The following is a 15,817-nucleotide window of genomic DNA, read 5'->3' as shown; positions in this document are numbered from 1 at the left end:
GTGTGGACTGTGAGAATGTTTCAAAAAGCAGCACCAGTTTTATGTTATTAAATAATAATACTTAGCTCTTATATAGATTTTCTTCAGTAGATCTCAGATCTCACTTTGCAGAGAGGATTAGAATCCTTATGCTGATTTTATAGATTGAGGAATGGGAAATGACATGTTCAAAGTCACCCAGCAGGCCAGTGGCAGAGCCAGGAATAGGGTCCAGATCTCCATAGTCCCAGTCCAGTGTTCTGTCTGCCAGGAATAGGACACATTTCGTTAACCTCCATCTTTCCATAAAATCACACTGTCTCTTTCTTATCCATATTCCAGTTCCATTGCAGGCTGCTCATCTAAACAAACTACCATACGTGAGTTAGCTACTAAAAGCCTCTCGCCATGTACACCCACAAACAAAAGAGACACTGACACTATGGCAAGCAGGCTATTGTTTTGCTACATTTCCTTTACACTGGCTTTGCTGATGTCAAAAGAAAGTAAAGCCCATGGCTCAAACCACTGGGGAATTCTTCTTGGATATGTGATGGTTTGAGGAATCTGTACAGTTTATAAAATTCATGAAAGGTTATGAATTGCCTGTCTCTTTACTAAGCTACAAACTCCATTTTGAAGATGCAGCTTTTCACCTTCTCTGTTGTCTGTTTGCCTCCATACTGGGTTGAAATGCCAAAGGCTGGTGGCAAAAGAATAAAGAAAGAGGGTTGTTGACATTGTGTTCTCCCATCAAAATGGCATAGTTATTAACAATAGATTGGTTCCTGTGAAAAATGAAGTGGGGGGGGATAGCTCCCTTTTATGGACACCCAGCCAGCCAGTTAGCTATAACATCCCTTTTGGTAGCTGTTCTCTACTTGCTTTACCTGTAAAGGGTTAAAAAGTCTCACTGCTATGCATAGGTAAAAGGAAGTGAGAAGGTACCTGACCAAAAGAGTCAATGGGAGGTCTAGAACTTTAATACTGAGGAAAAAAAACTCCTTTGTCTGTCTGTCTGGCGGTTCTCCCGGGAAGAGGGGGACAGAGCAGCAATGGTGAAAAGCTTGCACCAGGTATGAAAAAGTCATCAGTCGCATACCTACTCATTTAAAACCCCAGGTATGTAAGTAGATTAGGAAAAGTTTAGGAAGACGCAATTAGGTTTATCCCTTTTATTTCTTTATGGTTTGTGGATTCCTTTATGCTAACCCAGGTGCTTTTGTTTTACTTGTAACTTTAAGCTGGACCTTAAGAAAGTTATTTTTGGTGCTTAATCCTTGTATTTGTGCCTTTAAAATCTAGCAATAGCCTGAGTTTCCAGATTATTTTCTTTTTTTTTTCTTTTAATAAAATTTACCTTTTTTAAGAACAGGATTGAAGTTCTGTGTCTTAAGAGGTTTGTGCATATGTGTTGTTTTTTTTAATTAGCTGGTGGCAACAGCTGATGTTTTTCTTTTTTCTCAGCTCTTCTCCAAAGGGGGGAGTGAAAGGGCTTGAGGGTACCCCACAAGAAGGAATTACCAAGTGAGCCTTCCTTGTCTCTCAAGGGGGTTTTGCACTTCGGTGGTGGCAGCATCTATCAATCCAAGGTCAGAGAAAAGCTGTAACCTTGGGAGTTTAATACAAGCCTGGAGTGGCAAGTATTAATTTTTAGAGTCCTTGTGGTCTCCCACCTTCTGCACTCGAAGTGCCAGAGTGGGGACTCAGCCTTGACAGCTCCCAACCTGGAGAACTGGTTCAGCTGGGGAGAGATCACCTCGGCACCAGAATCACCTGTGATTGCTCGAGGAAGCTTAGCAGGATGTCACCTGCCAGAGGAGGCAAAAAGTTATAAACAGGACAGGAACTGTTCTTTTAGGGACCATTTTTCTCCAAGCTCAGGAGGAGAGAGTAGCAACCCAATATGTTGGGGCCTGCATGAGGGAGGGGACCCACCTGGACACAGATGGTCTTCAACGTCTCCCAAGTGAAGGATGAGCTAGTGAGGGGCTCTGAGGTTAGGATGTTTGCTGTGTTCTGTGATGTGGAGTGTCTTGTGTTTTATATGTTGAGTGAAAGCAATAACGTGTTAGATTTTGGGTAAAGTTTCTGTTTTGTCTTATAGGCTTTACAAATACTTTGGGTCTTCTGAGAGAGTTAACTGGTAAACCAGAAGGCTCACACTTGCGGTGCAGTTCTGGAAGAGTGTTTGTTCAATCTTCTGGAGATCTTGGGAGTCAGTACTGATGTTGGTGGCCTAAGACATTGGTTCTCAACCAGGGGTATGTGTACACCTGGGGGTACAAAAAGGTCTTCCGGGAGTACATCAACTCATCTAGATATTTGCCTAGATATTTACAACAGACTACATAAAAAGCACTAGCGAAGTCCATACAAACTAAAATTTCATACAGACAATGATGTGTTTATGCTGTTCTATGTACTATACACTGAAATATGAGTACAATATTTATATTCCAATTGATGTATTTTATAATTGTATAGTAAAAATGAGAATGTAAGCAATTTTTCAGTAATAGTGTGTTGTGACCCCTTTGTAAGCAAGTAGTTTTGACATGAGGTGGAACTTGGGGGTATGCAAGATCAATCAGACTCCTGAAAGAGGTACAGTAGTCTGGAAAGGCTGAGAGACACTGGCGTAAGGCAGGAGGACTGAGGGGTGCTCAGGAAGAGAGAGGCGACAGAGTCAGTGCCCAGGAAATATGCCAGAGAAGCCAAGGGATGAAAAAGTGCTGCAGCCTTCTAAGGCCTGGTCTACACTATGAGTTTAGGTCGAATTAAGCAGCGTTAAATCGAATTAAGCCTGGACACGTCCACACCACGAAGCCCTTTTTTTCGACTTAAAGGGCCCTTTAAACCAATTTCTTTACTCCACCTCCGACGAGGGGATTATCACTGAAATCGGCCTTTCCGGGTCGGCTTTGGGGTAGTGTGGATGGAATTCGACGGTATTGGCCTCCAGGAGCTATCCCACAGTGCTTCATTGTGACCGCTCTCAACTCAGATGCACTGACCGGGGCATACAGGAAAAGCCCTGCTAACTTTTGAATTTCATTTCCTGTTTGCCCAGCGTGGAGAGTACAGGTGATGACCACGCAGAGCTCATCAATACAGGTAACCATGATGGAGTCCCAGGATCGCAAAAGAGCTCCAGCATGGACCGAATGGGAGGTACGGGATCTGCTCGCCATATGGGGAGACGAATTAGTACTAGCTGAACTCTGTTGTAGTAAACGAAATGCCAAAACATTAGAAAAAGTCTCAAAGGGCATGAAGGACAGAGGCCATAACAGGGACCCACAGAAGTGCAGCACAGCAGTGCTGCGTGAAAATTAAGGAGCTAAGGCAAGCCTACCACAAAGCCAGAGAGGCAAACGGAAGGCCCAGGGCAGAGCCGCAGACATGCTGCTTCTGCACGGAGCTGCATGCCATGTTAGGGGGTGCAGCCACCACCACCTTAACCCTGTGCTTTGACTCCATCAATGGAGAATCATGCAACATGGAAGTGGGTTTGGGGGATGAGGAAGACGATGATAGCTCACAGCAAGGAAGCGGAGAAACGGGTTTCCCCAACAGCTAGGATATGTTTATCACCCTGGACCTGGAACCAGTAACCCTCAAACTCATCCAAGGCGTGCTCCCAGACCCTGAGGGCACACAAGGGACCTCTGGTGAGTGTACCTTTGTAAATATTACACATGGTTTAAAAGCAAGTGTGTTTAATGATTAATTTGCCCTGGCAATTGCGGCCAGTACAGCTACTGGAAAAGTCTGTTAACGTGTATGGGGATGGAGCAGAAATCCTCTAGGGACATCTCCAGAAAGCTCTCCTTCATGTACTTCCAAAGCCTTTGCAAAAGGTTTCTGGGGAGGGCTGCCTTATCCTGTCCGCCATGGTAGGACACTTTACCACGCCAGGCCAGTAGGCACGTAGTCTGGAATCCTTGCATAACAAAGCATAGCAGCGTATGGTCCCGGTGTTTGCTGGCATGCAGACAACATCCATTCCTTATCTCTCTTTGTTATCCTCAGGAGAGTGATATCATTCACGGTCACCTGGTTGAAATGGGGTGATTTTATTAAGGGACATTCAGAGGTGCCCATTCCTGCTCGGCTGAACAGAAATATTCCCCGCTGTTAGGGTGACCAGACAGCAAATGTGAAAAATCGGGACAGAGGGAGGGGGGTAATAGGAGCCTATATAAGAAAAAAAACCCAAAAATCGGGACTGTCCCTATAAAATCGGGACATCTGGTCACCCTACCCGCTGTTAGCCACGCGGTGGGGGGGAGGGGTGAAGTGATCATCCCAGAGAATTGGGGGGGAGGGGGGTTAGTTGGGTTTGTGTGTGTTGTTATGAAGGTTAAAAAAGCCAAAAGACTGTGGCTTACCATGGCTGCCTGCAAGCCGAATTCTGTTGGCTGGCACTGCGTGAGTAATTTCTCACACCAAACCGGCAGGCCCTAAATACAAGAGGAAAAATGCGACCTTATACCGAAAGCACATGTGCTGTGTAATCTGAACAGCAAAATTTAACATGAAAGAGTGTACCCATTGTTCTCTAAAATGTGTCTTTTTAATCACCTCTCCCTTTTCCTCCACCAGCCGCAAATGTTTCTCCTTCACAGAGGCTAGCAAAGATTAGAAGGAGAAAACGGCAGACTTGGGATGATATGTTCTCGGCGCTCCAGATGTCCTCCCACGCTGACAGAGCACAGCAGAATGTGTGGAGGCAGACAAGTCAGAGTGCAAAAAAGCACAATATGAATGAGAGGAGAGGTGGCGGGCTGAATTGCGGGCTGAAGAGAGCAAGTGGCAGGTTCAAGAGGATAGGTGGTGTCAGCTTGCCTACAGAAGGCAAGAGTCGATGCTCCGGCTGCTGGAGCATCAAACTGATATGCTCCAGTGTATGGTTGAGCTGCAGGAAAGGCAGCAGGAGCAGAGACCGCTGCTACAGCCCCTGTGTAACCAACAGCCCTCCTTCCCAAGTTCTGCAGCCTCCTCACCCAGACGCCCAAGAATGTGGTGGGGAGGCCTCCGGCCACCCAGCCACTCCACCCCAAAGGATTGCCCAAGCATCAGAAGGCTGGCCTTCAATAAGTGTTAAAGTTTTAAAGTGCAGTGTATTCTTGTCCTTACCTCCTCCCTCACCCCTCCTGGGCTATCTTTGCAGTTATCCCCCTATTTGTGTGATGAATTGATAAAGAATGCATGAATGTGAAGTAACAATGACTTTATTGCCTCTGCAAGTGGTACTAGAAGGGGGGAGGGGAGGGTGGTTAGCTTACAGGGAAGTAGAGTGAACCAGGGGGGAGGTTCATAAAGGAGAAACAAACAAGTTTCACACCATAGGCTGGCCAGTCACAAAACTGCTTTTCAAAGCTTCTCTGATGCGCACCGAGCCCTGTTGTACTCTTCTAATTGCCCTGGTGTCTGGCTGCACGTAATCAGCAGCCAGGCGATTTGCCTCAACCTCCCACCCTGCCATAAATGTCTTCTCCTTACTCTCACAGATATTGTGGAGCGCACAGCAACCTGCAGTAACAATGGGGATACTGGTTTCGCTGAGGTCTATCTGAGTCAGTAAACTGCGCCAGCGCGATTTTAAACATCCAAATGCACATTCTACCACCATTCTGCACTTGCTCAGCCTATAGTTGAACAGGTCCTGACTACTGTCCAGGCTGCCTGTGTACGTCTTCATGAGCCATGGCATTAAGGGGTAGGCTGGATCCCCAAGGATAACTATAGGCATTTCAACATCCCCAATGATTATTTTCTGGGTCCGGGAAGAAATTCCCTTCCTCGAGCTTTTGAAACAGATCAGAATTCCTGAAGATGCAAGCATCGTGTACCTTTCCCGGCCATCCCACGTTGATGTTAGTGAAACATCCCTTGTGATCCACCAGGGCTTGCAGCACCATTGAAAAGTACCTTTTTCGGTTTATGTACTCGCTGGCTTGGTGCTCCGGTGACAAGATAGAGATATGGGTTCCGTCTATCGCCCCACCAGAGTTAGTGGATGGCTTTGCTGCAATGGGATTCCCTATGACCTGCATGTTTCCCAGAGTCACTACCCTTGATATCAGCAGCTCTTTGATTGCATTGGCTACTTGGACTACAGCAGCCCCTACAGTAGATTTGCCCACTCCAAATTGATTCCCGACTGACCGGTAGCTGTCTGGTGTAGCAAGCTACCACAGGGCTATCGCCGCTTTCTTCTCAACTGTGAGGGCTGCTCTCATCCTGGTATTCTGGTGCATCAGGGCAGGGGAAAGCAACTCACAAAGTTCCATGAAAGTGCCCTTACGCATGTGAAAATTTCACAGCCACTGGGAATCGTCCCACACCTGCAACACTATGCAGTCCCACCAGTCTCTGCTTGTTTCCCAGACCCAGAATCGGTGTTCCACGGCATGAACCTGCCCCATTAACACCATGATTTGCACATTGCTGGGTCCCATACTTTGTGAGAGTCTATGTCCATGTCTATTTCTTCATCACTCTCGTTGCCGCGCTGCAGTTGCCTCCTGGCATGTTCTGGCTCTGCATATACTCCAGGATAATGCGCGTGGTGTTCATAGTGCTCATAATTGCCGTAGTGATCTGAGCGGGCTCCATGATCCCAGTCCTATGGCGTCTGGGCTCAAAAAAGCTGCGAAACGGAGGGAGGGAGGGGCGACTGATGACTGATGACATGGCTTACAGGGAATTAAAATCAACAAAGGTAGCTGTGCATCAGGGAGAAACACAAACAACTGTCACACAGAATGCCCCCCCCCCCCCCCAAAGATTGAACTCAAAGCCCTGGGTTTAGCAGGCCATCAATTTCATGGAGGGAGGGGGAAGCAAATGAATACAGAACAAATCTGGTCCATCTATCTTTTACATCTTAGGCTGGCAGCAGACGGTGCAGCATGACTGACAGCCATCGGCATCTTCTGGGTGCTTGGCAGAAAATGCTGCATTACTATTGCTAGCCATCATCGTCAAGATGGTACAATAGGACTGCCGGCAGGACTGAGTCTCCAGGAGACAAAACATGTCTGCCCAGGCACCTCTGACCGAACTCACTGAGGAGTACCACGACGACGGATACCAATCGTAATACAGCATCTGTTGCCAAAAGGCAAGCAGCTGCTGCTGTATGGCAATGCAGTCCCACGTCTGCCAGCACCCAGATAGCCGATGACGGCTACCAGTCATACTGCACCGTCTACTGCCAAAAGGCAATTAGCTGCTGCTGTGTAGCAATGCAGTACCACGTCTACCAGCACCCAGATGACATATGGTGACGGTGAGCTGAGCTGAGTGGGCTCTATGCTTGCCATGGTATGTTGTCTTCACAGGGAACCCAGGAAAAAAGGTGTGAAACGATTGTCTGCCGTTGCTCTCATGGGGGGAGGCTGATGACATGTACCCAGAATCCCCCGCGACACTGTTTTTGCCTAATCAGGCATTGAGATCTCAACCCAGAATTCCAATGGGTGGCGGAGACTGCGGGAACTGTGGGATAGCTACCCACAGTGCAATGCTCCGGAAGTCGACGCTAGCCTCGGTACTGTGGACGGAGTCCGCCGACTTAATGCACTTAGAGCATTTATGTGGGGACACAATTGACTGCATAAAAATGATTTCTAAACAACCGACTTCTATAAATTCGACCTAATTTTGTAGTGTAGACATGCCCTAAGCCCCAGTGCAGCTTAAAACATCTAGACCCAGTGGCTGGATTCCCTCACAGTAATCTGGTGGGTTGCCAGCAGGGGGAACCCAACTGGATCTCTGAAAAACACAGGCTCTAAAAACCACACCCACTCACAGCCCTTGTGTAGAGGCTGGGGACATGTAAGGCATATGGTCAGTGGAAAGGGAATGTAGCCCTAGTGCCAGTGAGCTGCAGCTATTCCTGGCTGCTATGATGGTCCATTGGGACCATAAGCAGCTGGCAGTGAGTAGAAGTAAGGACAGCCCTGACACACAATTAGAAAGGCTAAGGCACAAAATGAGATTAAACTAGCTAGAGACATAAAGGATAATACAGAAATATCCTACAAATACATAAACAATCATCATCATTATTCCAAAGCATCTATATAGGAAAGACTCGCTATTCCACAAAACATTCAACTTTGTGTCATGCTCACTGGAGCTAAAGTTATTTGAAAGCTACTTACTGCATCAAACTGATAAATTATGTTATTGTTTTGTTAATGAATTACTTGAGTAGATAACTGTAAAATGAGGTAGTGAGGTACAGGAAGGAGCATCATGTGCCCTGCACTTCAGCCAAAGCAATTAAAGCACTGGAGTGATCTCTGAACTGAAATGTGCTTCCGATTCTTCTGTCATAGTTAGGGTCATATTAATTGCACCAAGATATATTAACCATGCTCAGACAATGCCACCATAAAGCTATCATTTGAAGAGTTAGGTAAGAGTACTGATGGAGCGTGAGCAGGGTAAGAGAGATCCTTCTATGGTTTACTTTTCTGAAAGTTGTGCATTAGTAAATGGTTTATCCTGGATGTATTAATTTATGACTTTCCAACAGACATTCATAATATAGACAAGGAAATTATAGAAAGCAGAAAGATTGGTTAGAACCCTAATTAAAGTTTTAAGCACCATTAAATCATTCTTGTTCATTGGGCTCAACATAAACTAGCATGAACAGCCAGAGATCTCTGAACCAGAGCTGTCACTTTTCCACTAAATTTACTATTCTAAATAGCTTTCAGCTCACTCTGCTAGCACGAAACATCATCCACAGAGGAGAAAGCACTAAATATTTTGCATAGAAAATACAGGCTATACATTCATGTTAGTCCAGTACAAGAGATGAAGGTATATATGGATGTGCTTAAATGCTACGCAGTCATGGCTTCCACTGATTTGAATTGGAGCGGCAGGTGCTCAGCAGTTCTGCAAATCAGAACTACACGATGCTTCAAATTGATCTTCCACACAGAGGCATCCAAAATCAGTGACCACTTTAAAAAAAAAATTGGCCACAGTGGTCAAAATTTTCATCTGTGTGCCTAAAGCTAAACTCATAAGTCTGTGTTTGGGCCCCTAAAAAATGATAGTATAGCTGAAACAGAAACCCTCAGCCTCGTTAGCTAGCAGGGAATATACTGTATTACATGCCTAACTCCAGCCTTCACTCCTATCTGGCAATGAATTTGTTGAGCATAGACCTGATAATTATATATACGACAAGAGTCCCATCATTGTACAGCTGGGTTTGATCCCTTTAGAGTCTTTGATGCAGCTCTTTCAAACCATTCTTGGAATCTCAAGAATTTCAGATTAAATATATCATTTTTTTTAATCAGAAAATTAGAGGTAAAGAAAGTGATCTATGGTCCTGTTCCTTTGTCTGCAACAAAGCAGATGGAAAGTAAAATAAGGTATTGCTACTTATGCTGAGTCCATCAGGGATGGAGGAAACTTACCTGGAAAAACATATAGAGACCCATCCTACCACTAAACCAACCCAATATCATCCAATAAAACTCGCATTACTTCCATTAACCTTTTTTAAAACAACCTTCAGTTAGCAAGACATACAATTACGCATGAGTGGTGTTGACTGTTGACCCCTGACCTGATTTTAGCAGGTCTATACTTTTGGGTAAATGTATAATCTATTTGCTGAGCATGCTTATAGAAATAATAATGGAAGTTATTGAAGCTGTAACAGCAAGCAGAAGAACCAAATATGTATGAAAATAGGCTTGGCTATAGGTCTTAAGCATTAAGAGTTAAGGACTTAGAGTGAGGCCTTGACTGAAGGTTATAAAATGTTAAGTGCTTGAGGTGCTTTATAAGATTATAACATTTAGCAATGCATCTTGTAATAACCAGGTGAACCACAAACAAACAGATGGTAGCATCTCAGGGGCTTTTTGCAATAAGAGCTACCTGCACTGATGTATCAAAACTATTGGGAATGGGACTGATACGAATGGTTGGGTTATCTCTCAGAAATGTAATTATGGTCAACTGAAACCCTAAAATTGGTCTCCCGGAATCCAAAATATGAATGTGTTCAGACATCAGATATGGTTCCAGATGTACTTGGGTGGAATGGAAGAAGGTGTATAAAAGGTTTTCAAACCCATCCCTAGTTGGCACACCAGATGATGATGATATGGGGCAAATGGGTAGGAAGTCTGGCCCAGCACCTATCTTCTGTAGTCTGCTCCTCTGACTGTTTCTTCCCTCTTTGTTTTTAATGGTCTCTATAAGGTTGTAAGTATTCAGGTCCAGATCCTCAAAGGTATTTAGGCTCCTAACTTCCATTGCTTGGGCTTTGAAAATCTAGCTGAATGAAGACAAACAATTTACAAAGACAGATGGAATGGCCACTATCTTGGGAACCGAAGTGGGGACCTCCAAACCTAAAAGCATAAGCTCGTATAGCTTGAGCCGAGCATTTGTAGCTGCTCACTGTAGCAACTCATATCCTTTGTGGCTTGGCACTGAAGGGGAACTTGTCAGAGACACACTCTCTGGTGGGTTACACATAGATCTGCATTTTTTATTGTTATAACAGAGAGTGAACTAACCCCATCTACCCTTCAATCTACCCTTCATTAAACGTAATTATCAGCAATAAAAAAAATACAGTAAAGTTTAAAGGTATGCTATTCATTGTCAAAAAAATACATATTAAGAATGACATTTCTTTAACTCGCTGCATTTTTAACATTTTAGCAATTAATCCTAATAAAATGATGCCATTAGCTGTGACAATACAGAATACATTGTCTTCTAGGTTTATAACACAATTTGGAATGGTGTAAAATTATCAGTAATATGTATTTTGTTCTAATTAGTAAAATTAAAAATTACAAACCCATATTATGCCATTTTCAAGGATACAAACAGTACAGGTTCTTATGAAGAAATATCTGTTCCACCCGCATCCATTTTGTAATAGCCAATGTCCATGTCAAGACTCCATAGCACATCAGAAGTGTTCTGAAATTGCTGATAAAGTTAATTTAATTCATCTGGCAGTATCTACCCACATATTCAAGATGCAACTGAAATTTTGGATGCAATTACTTAAAATCAAAAACAGATTCCCATTTCTGCTTATGGTTCAGACAATATTAGTATAAACTATCAAAATGATCATGTCCCGGCAGCTTTGAAAAGTGATGATGAACATCATATTCGTTCTCATTGTTCAGATAGCATTTTTCAACCTTGTGAAGTTTGAAATCTGATGCACTGGAATCGATGTAAAGGGCTAGTTTTGAAATCTGCAGTCATTTTTAATATCTGCCAAGAATATAACTTCCTTAAGAGGAATGTGGTATTTATTGAAACTGAACAGACTGCTTTGTCACTTTCTAATTAGCTGGCTTTCACATCTCCATTATTTATAGATTGCTTTAATGTGTTAACATTCAATTCTTGGATAACCACTCTGCCCATTCCATTAGCTACAAGGTGTAATAAAACACAGTGAGACAAAATCTGGGCATTTTACCATAAATTCTAGGAAGTGTATATATGCACTTCTATAGCATCAAGGTAGGATCATTCAAAAGCCCCATCAGTATGTCTCTAACTGCACTCTAGGGTGCTTTACTACTTTCAGGTAAAAGACAAGTCAAGATTTCTGTGAGTCTAAATTAAACTTGAGCATCTGGATGATGGCTAGCTTGAACTGAAGTACTCTGTTATATAGCCTTCCTTATCCTGATGCCAGGACTCTGGTTTACTTCTTTCTAGGTTCTTGTCAGCCTAATATTTATAGCAAGGTCTTGTACAAGGCCTATGGACCACTTAAGTTCTATTTAATACTTATTCTGAAAGTTTAAGTGGGACATAAGCCTTGTAGGGTTCATCCACCCAGAGGTGAATTTTATCCTAACTGAACATTTTGGTATGAATCTTGACTTGCTGAAGCAAGGAAATGTTCTGCAGGTAGCAATTAGGAGTATGGAGTAATTGAGGAAATACTTGTGGAAAATGACACTGAAGAGTTGTTGCAAACTTTTTTGTTTTGTTTTGGCAAAGTCTGGCATACTGCAGGATAATGGCAAAGAAGTGGGAGAACTAGAGATGCAATTTTACCTGAACTGAGCAGAGCAGGATAGTATCTCGAAAATTCTAATTCCTGGCTCAACCACAAGAACGTGTGATGTCAGGCTGAGATTTTGGAACTACGCCACAATGATATTTTCCAAAATCCTGATGTGTCTAGGAGTCTAGCAAAGAAGCAGATTGATTAGCTGAGCTGTTCAGAACATGCTTCTCAGAGAAATGAATGGGACTCCACAAAAATCCCTATTGTGAGCAATACAGATGGATACTGACTAGCTAGTCATGCAGTAGCTGTGCTGCAGATCCAGATGGAATATTTGGTATTTGACGAGGCCAACAAGCCAGATTTAGCACAGTGGAGGTTGGAAGATAGCACAGTATAAATCATTACCAAAGTTAACTTTGTTCACATGGAAAAATGCTTTGAATTAGCATGCACTGCATATAGCTGCACAAAGAAATTTGGTCTATAGTGACTCACTCCAATGTGTGACTAAGATGATAAATAAGTCTGATGAAAGCAAGAACTATTGACAGAATCTGTAAAAACAAAGAAAAACATTGTTATGCCAGAGGCTTTATAACGATCATGCTAGTAAATTATAATTAATCAATTAACATGTGCATAGGGTATGTGAAGAAAAGAAAAAATATTAGATCACAAAATAATCATATTCATGTGATTGGAAGCATATCAAAAGGATCATTCCCTTGAAATCTTTTCTGTGGTTATTTCCGCTTAGTTTGGTATTGAAGTTGTTCACTTCTAGAACTGCTCTCAACTCTAATTTAAAAATATTCGCTCTTAAATATTAGTGATTTCCTTTCTAGTTGCAAAATTGTTGACCATCCTAATATTTCCAGTGTTTCATTCTGTTTCCAGTATATTAACTACTAGTAGTTGAAAGCCCTTGCTGTTGCACAGATGTTATTCATAAAGTCATGTGTCCAGTTTTGGGCCCCCCCAGTAAAGAAAAAATATGGACAAATTGGAGAGAGTCCAGCAGAGAGCAACGAAAATCATCAGAGGGCTGGGGCAGATGACTTATGAGGAGAGTCTGAGGGAACTGGGGTTATTTAGTCTGCAGAAGAGAAGAGTGAGGGGGGATTTGATAGCCGCCTTCAACTACCTGAAGGGGGGTTCCAAAGAGGATGGAGCTAGGCTGTTCTCAGTGGTGGCAGATGACAGAACAAGGAGCAATAGTCTCAAATTGCAGTGGGGGAGGTCTAGGTTGAACATTAGGAAAAACTATTTCACTAGGAGGGTGGTGAAGCACTGGAATGGGTTACCTAGGGAGGTGGTGGAATCTCCATCCTTAGAGGTTTTTAAGGCCCAGCTTGATAAAGTCCTGGCTGGGATGATTTAGTTGGTGTTGGTCCTGCTTTGAGCAGGGGGTTGGACTAGATGACCTCCTGAGGTCTCTTCCAACCCTAATCTTCTATGATTCAGTGTGTGTAATAAAAAAAAAAAAAAGCCAAAAATAGCTTAAAAATTGGATGGTAACACCACAAATCTGTGATGATTGAACCTCATGGCATTTGAAACAAAAAGCTCTCAGCCATGCTTGTTGCTCTTTTCATTGCTTCACTCTGACTCAATAGACATTCTAAGCTTCAGAGTGATGTTTGGAATTATTGTGCATGCTGTATGTGGTGTTGTGTGAGTGATTGTGTTGATACATGTGGTTTTTTGTTGTGCTGGGAGAGTTGTTGTGTGGGTTTGTGCAAATAAGGAGGGTGTGCTGCTGTGAGGGGCTATGTATGTTTGTCATTGTGTTTGCTCGTTGTGATGTTGTTTGGATGGTTGTATTGATTTGTGTCTTGGGGGAGTAGGACTGGGAGATTTGTGGTGATTTGTGCCGATAGCAGTTATGCATGTAGGTGTAGCAGCTGGGCTAAGTGATCTACCATCTGTTCAATCACCCCCATATAACCAATTTAATTCTATCACTTCACTTGAATTCAACAGACATTTTCGACTTCAGAGTGACATTCCTGGAATCTTAGTGTATACATTACTTATGTACAATTTATTGTTGTTAAACATGCAGTAAATACTTTAGAAAACATGATCAGGATCAAAGTAGTCAGAATAACCTTGCCTTATGGAGATGTCACTTAACCTGGATTTAAGCTACTGTTCTTTAAACAGAAATATATGGATGTCTACTGCCAATTTCCAGAATTTGCACCTCAAACACTAAACAGTTTATCTATAATATAGAGCCTAATAAATAAAGAATCATAAAGGTCTTTCCAAACTGCACCATGTGTAATTGAATTTGGTTATTTTATAGCATGCTACAGGGCTCAAAATTGCTGAGAGGGGGAATCTGAAAACATATGGGCTGGATTCTGCCACTGTTTTTCACATTAGGGTGAAATTCAGCCATGTACAGAGGGCCGGCACAAGGACTATGCACCAATTAACTTAGTGACTTTAAGTGATGCATAGGCATCGTGATGGCCTTTTATAAATGGGTGGGTTTACAGAGGGATAATAATTTACTCCTTGGTAGGGATGGCAGAATCTGACCCTACAGGAAAAAGATATTCTGCCTTAAAAAAAAAAAAAAAAAAAAAAAAAAGACAATAGTTACTTAGTCCCAGATCCTCAAAGATATTTAGGCTCATGGATATTTAAATTCATGAAGATCTGGGCCTAAGACCATAGGTATAAATCACAGAAAGTACAAGTGGTAGAAACAAATAAACAAAAATAAATGTAATATCTTCCTTTTGCCTGACCTTCTTTGTCAAAATCAAATACAAGAGATATCATCTGGTATGTACATTTAAAACTAATTCTAGTCATAGTTGCATTAACATTTCTGTATATATGTATTTTAAAGAATAATCACTCTTAAATATACCGTTGTATATTTATAAACTGACCTGTGAACCAAATTATCTGTTACAAAAATAAAATTCTTTTACTTGTACATTTTTTCATGATTAATATTCCCACAGAGTTTCTCAATTCCCTCTTAACTGGTTATTCTTTCCCAATAGAGCAATAGAAAAGATTATTTCTCTTTGTAGTATAATAACCGATTAATGGTATTATTGGTACAAGATCTCTCACAGCTCTTTACTAAACATAAATAAAACTGTAGAAGATGGAAATTGAATGTGCAGGCAAAAGCAAAGCTGAAATGATGGGAGAATGATTCTCCTTTCATTCTCACACACTGGTGTAAACCAAGGACCACTCCACTGAATTTAGTGCAAATCAACTGGTGTGAAACTGATACAGATGAAATTAGGCGGGATTTCATTCTTCTGTTAAAACATGATTAGTGAATCAGAGTACATAAGATGTTCCACTAGCAAATTGTGCACTGGAGAAAGGCCTTATTGGAAGGAGATAAATTTTAAGGGATAGCAGATGAAATCTATATCGACTCTTGATACAGAGATTACAAGGAAGAAGGGGAATGTGGTATTAGCAGATTAACATTATAAAATGAGCCTAATTCTTGAAGGATGTTAAATAGTTCCTAGCAAATAATTTATAGTGAAGAATATATTCAGTGAATGTTCACTCTTTTTCTTCCCACAGTTGGAAACTAGCCAACAACAATTTTGTATTAACAGCTCATGCCCCATTGTGTGTATTATTTTAGGGCTAGATTGATCCCTGAGAAAGGAGCAGTGCATAGTTTTGCTCTGCCAGCAGATGAGTGACCAAATTGTAATTTAGTGTCATACTTTGGTCCCGTTTCCCCACCCTTACTCCAGGGGTGGAAATAAAGTACATCCACTGTTT

Source organism: Trachemys scripta, chromosome 6 (genome assembly GCF_013100865.1).
Source record: "Trachemys scripta elegans isolate TJP31775 chromosome 6, CAS_Tse_1.0, whole genome shotgun sequence".
NCBI lineage: Eukaryota > Metazoa > Chordata > Testudines > Emydidae > Trachemys > Trachemys scripta.
This window is presented reverse-complemented; position numbering follows the sequence as displayed.